General features: G+C 53.4%; 1 long non-coding RNA gene across 1 annotated transcript; it reads right to left on the reverse strand.

The window, feature by feature from the left end:
* Nucleotides 1-365: 365 nt before the first annotated feature.
* LOC104986414 lies at nucleotides 366-2,528 on the reverse strand. Its single transcript, XR_825035.1, has 2 exons — nucleotides 2,423-2,528; nucleotides 366-435 (listed from the first exon to the last, which is right to left on the reverse strand). It is a non-coding gene; the product is annotated as an uncharacterized LOC104986414 (long non-coding RNA).
* Between the last annotated feature and the right edge of the window lie 2,484 nt (nucleotides 2,529-5,012).

Raw genomic sequence — 5,012 nt, forward strand, 5'->3', positions numbered from 1 at the left:
GACAGGCCAGTCTCTCTTGCCACTTAGGTGCTTCAAGAGTGTTACTTTGAAAGTGTGGGCTAGACACCTCCCCATCCACCTGGCTGCTGGCAAGGCCTCGGTTTTCCCAATCGCTAAGTGGAGGGAAGAACATAGCCCAGGTTCCAGGGAGGGAACAGCACGGCTGTCAGTAGCCCTCCATCCTGAGTCGTTCACGGGGCCACATCAAAGTCCTTGGCCAAGACAGTGTTGAGACCCACCCCCCACCTCCGCCCCCTGCAAAGTACCTATCACTGAGGGAGTAACCAGTCTCCTCTCGGGCCATATGTGATAGGTTGGAGGTTTCCTCAATGAAGACTTTTAGGACGATAAAATGTATTCCAGAATGTTCTTCAAAGTCACCACTATAATTAAACAAGGGGCAGCCATGATGGAAGTAAAATGTGTTCTGAATACCTGTAGAAAAGATAAAAGGGAAATCAGAAATTAATGATTAATGTTAATAAGTGAGCCTGCATGAAATGAGTGTCGAGCGTTAGTCGCTCAGTCGTGTCTGACTCTTTGCGACCCTATGAACTGTAGCCTGCCAGGCTCCTCTGTCCATGGGATTCTCCAGGCGAGAACACTGGAGTGGGTTGCCATGCCCGCCTCAGGGGATCTTCCTGAGCCAGGGGTTGAACCCATGTCTCTTGCGTTGGCAGGTAGGTTCTTTACCACTAGTGCCACCTGGGAAGCCCCACTTGAATTGAAATGGCTCTCAAAGCAGGCAAGGACCAGCGTTAAGAAACATCCATAGCTGAGAACCCCAGCTCCTGGTTACTGGAAGCTTTCAGCTTCATGCAAGCCTGGCACCTGGCAGTGGTTGGGGTCCTCCATGATTCCTCGCTTCAGTCCTACCTCTCTTCCTCATGGAGCCACTGGTAGGAGTTGGGGCATGCCAGGGACTGGAGGATGCCTAGGACGAGGAGTGCCTAGGCTTGAGTGACGCTGGTTCTAAGCAAATTTCTTTATCCTCCCCACCTGGTTCCCATCATCTGGGCTGAAATGAGAGGGGATCTCTGGGCATACGTGCAGGCTGGGGCTGGCAGGGGCAGGTCTGGTTGTATCCCCCCATTCGGCGTGGCCCTGTGTTCTGCACATCTGGCTATACTTTATCAAGAAGTGACCATTCTATTTCTCTGAATCAATTGCCATTGGGCCTGACGTCCCACTGAGCCAGCCCTGACCCCAGGTGTGAACACCAGCTCCGTGCCAGAGAAGAGAAACCCTGAACGTGCTTCCGGCAGTACGGCAGCACCTCTGCAGATGGAGAGGATGGGAAAGAGCCTCTTTTTACAGGTGGGGTTGCCGGGATCCAGAGCAGGAAACTGATTTGCCAGCAGAGTAGCCCCTAGCCAGGAAGAGAACCCCTTGGCCCCAGCTGCCAGGGCTCCATGCCACCCACCCTCCCTCTCAATGAGCAGTGGGGGCCCTGGCAGAGGCTGGCTCTGACAACTCAAAGGCCCAGGGCAGAGGTGCTTCCTGGAGCAAATCAGGCTTGGCAAGAGGCTAAGGTCAGGGAAAGAAGTAAGGGAGAGAGCAAAGGCGAGGGAGCCTGGGCAGCTCCACCAGGGAAACCAGCCAGGTAGGCACATGAACACGAGGGTGAGGCAGGAGGGTCAGAGGGGAGAGGGTGCCTCTGAAAGCCGCCTTGCCCCAAACAAGCAGAGACGTTCCAAACGTGCCCTTCCACAAGTGGGGCCTGGCTACCGGGCTAGAACCCTGAACACTCGCCCCAGCAGGGGCACAGCAAGGGACAGAGCTACACGGTGTAAGCAGTAGAGTGGGCGGTGAGACAGGCAGCTCCTGTTTACTGAACAAAGTCTGGGTCAGTCATGACTCTGGACTCCAGACCCACGTTAACCCATTCAGTGCTAGGTGGTGAGCTACCCACACTCATGGGAGTCAACCCTGTGCCATTCACTGGAAGGACTGATGCTGAAGCCGAAGCCTGATACTTTGGCCACCTGATGCAAAGAGCTGACTCACTGGAAAAGACCCTGATGCTGGGAAAGACTGAAGGCTGGAGGAAAAGGGGACAACAGAGGACGAGATGGATGGTATCACCGACTCAATGGACATGAGTTTGAGCAAACTCTGGGAGATCGTGATGGACAGGGAAGCCTGGCATGCTGCAGTCTGTGGGGCTACAAAGAGTCAGACACAACTGAGCAACTGAACAACAATACGAGAGAGGAAACAGAGGCACAGAGTGGGTGGATGTTGCCCAGGGTACCTGGCAGAGCTGGGTTTTAAACCAGGTGTAGCTCCTGCTTTCAAAGGGAAAAGCTGCTGGTCACAAGCAATCCTGCCCCCACCAGCCTGTGCCCACCCCTACCCCCTCCAAAGGCACAGACAGGGTCTTGGACTTTCCTCTGTCGATTGGTAAGGAGTTTATTTTCACCAGCTGAGGGGCTCGTCCTCCAGTAGATAGATGCCTTTCAGGTTGCAGAAGGAGCAGAGAATTCTCCCCAGATGGGTGATTTCTGGTTGCGAGGCAGGATTCCTTCTGGCAGGATATTATGACCCGGAAGAACAGCATTTTGCAACTGTTTGTGGCCAAGGACTCACCTAAGTTAGCCTACTGAAAACTAAATACTCCCGGGCTGTTGCATTGAGCTTTTTCGTGACATCAGTAGACAGTTGGCAACAACACCTTGAACATTTCTCCAGGCTACCATTGACTGTGGCCTTGCTCCGGGCTGTGGAAGCCCAACGTTGCCCAATGTTCCTTTATAGTGACCCACAGGACAAATTCCTTTCAGGTCCCCACACCAGCAGGGCAGTGTAGCCTGGTGATTAGAAGCACAAACTCCAGGTCCCCCTGCTGTCCTCCTGTTGAGGGTGAGTGGGGGCAGGAGCCCATCAGAGCAGGGTTCTTTGCCTGCCTCTGTGGCTTAGCATGTGAATCCTTGGGCAAGGTGAAACCTCCATAAGTTTCAGTTTTCTCACCTGTAAAATGGGAATAAATAACACCCTCCTGAGACATCTCCTGGGGAATTCCCTGGTAGTCCGGTAGTTAGGACTCCGCGCTTTCACTGCCCAGGTTCGATCCCTGGTCAGGGAACTGAGGTTCTGCCTACCACATGGGGCGGTCAAAAAAAAAAGACTTCTTCCAAATAACTTGCTTTAGTTTTTCTTTATAGACCCTCTGTGTCTTGTAACTAAGCACATTTCCCTCCCTGTCTGAGCTGCCAGAGGCCCAGCACCCACCTTGAGGGCACTCTCCAGTTCCAGATCACGCTGAGGTGGATGGGATCAACCCTATCCTCTCTTACTTCCTACCTTGTTTTCCCTTAACCCAGCCTCTTCAGTCATTTTTTTTTTACTGTTGGCCTTTTGGTATTTCTATGAACTTCAGGACACGGGTCCCTGACCTCCGGGCCTTGTACCGGTTTACTTCCTGTCAGACCAGCAGCGGCATTAGATTGGAAATAAAAGTGCCCAATAAATGTAATGCACCGGAATCATCTCGAAACCATCCCGGTCCATAGAAGAATTGTCTTCCACGAAATCGGTTGTTGTTCAGTCGCTCTTTTGCAACTCCATGGACTGTATCCCGCCAGGCTCCTCTGTCCATGGGATTTCCCAGGCAAGAATACTGGATCGGGTTGCCATTTCCTTCTCCAGAGGATCTTCCCAGACCAGGGATCGAACCGGTAGTCTCCTGCATTGGCAGGCAGATTCTTTACCGCTGAGCCAGCAGGGAAGGCCCACAAAATTGGTCCCTGGTGCTAAAAAGATTGGGGACCACTGCTTTAGAACTAAGGCCTAAATTAATTATCGTGGTAAAAAGACTGCAGCCCTTTATACCAAAGCACTTCCTCGCAGGTTATATGCTGTTTAAGCCTCAGGCCAATCCAGGTAGGTGCCCCATTTTACAGGAGAGGAAATGGAGGCCCCCGGAGGGAACTGGCAGGGTGGACACCGGTCATTCCACGCCACCTGAGCCATCCACCACCAGTCTCCCCGGACTCCTGCCCTGGCTCCGTAAGTGGCCACCCCCTACCTACTTTCCCAGCCCTTTCCAGAATCCCTCACCTGCCCCCAAGCAGCTGAGTGATTCTGCCCCTCCCTCACATTTCCCTCCCATCCCACTCCATTTCCCTGTTATCATTCTCTTGACTTTGTGGGGACTTTCCAAGAAATGGTAAAATCCACTGCATTAAGGATGATTGAAAAATCTGCCTCTGCTCTCTATGGCCCCCTCTATGGTGCTTCCACCAGATAGTTCAGCTTTGGCTCTGTCCTCAACAGGGAACGGATGGCCTGAGTGCTGGCACACTGCTCAGGACAAGAAGGTGTGGTCCAACCCTCCCAGGAACAAGCCCCAGGAGGGCAGAACACGGGGGCCACCGACTGCCTCTCCACCTCTTTCTTGGGACTTGTCAACCTGGGTGTCTCCCCGGCTGAACCCCAGCTGGTCCCTCAGGGGACCCCGCAGCGCGTTGGAAAGAGCCACTACCCAGCCTAGCGCCCCTTCATTCCCTGAACTGGCTTCCTGGGGAAGGCCACAGGCTCCCAAGGGGCTCACAAGTTTCCAGTGCAATGGGGACCCTCTTCAAATTCCAAGCTGCCGTCTGAGGCTCAGAGCCTTTGAGTCCAGCTGAGTTTTGAAGCCCCAGATGTGCCCGTGCAGGCCTAGAGCTGAGCTAGGGTCAGATGGAGAGAACTGAAGTGATTGTGGAATACGGGGAGGGAGACTGGAGCTCTTGCAGGACACTGGGCAGCAGTCATTTTGTTCACATCTGAATAGGAAAGCAGCCTACAACTTAGAGCTTGTTGTGTGTGTGCTCAGTCATGTCCAACACTTTGTGACCCTGTGGACTGTAGCCCGCCAGGCTCCTCTCCTCAAAATTCCTTGCCAGGAATTTTCCAGGCAAGAATCCTGGACAGGATTGCCATTTTCTTCTCCAGGGGATCTTCCTGACCCAGGGATGAAACTCGAATCTCTGGAGTCTCTTGCATTGGCAGGCGCATTCTTTCCCAGCCAA

The sequence above is a fragment of the Bison bison genome, unplaced genomic scaffold (genome assembly GCF_000754665.1).
Source record: "Bison bison bison isolate TAMUID 2011002044 unplaced genomic scaffold, Bison_UMD1.0 scf7180017864068, whole genome shotgun sequence".
Taxonomy (NCBI): Eukaryota; Metazoa; Chordata; class Mammalia; order Artiodactyla; family Bovidae; genus Bison; species Bison bison.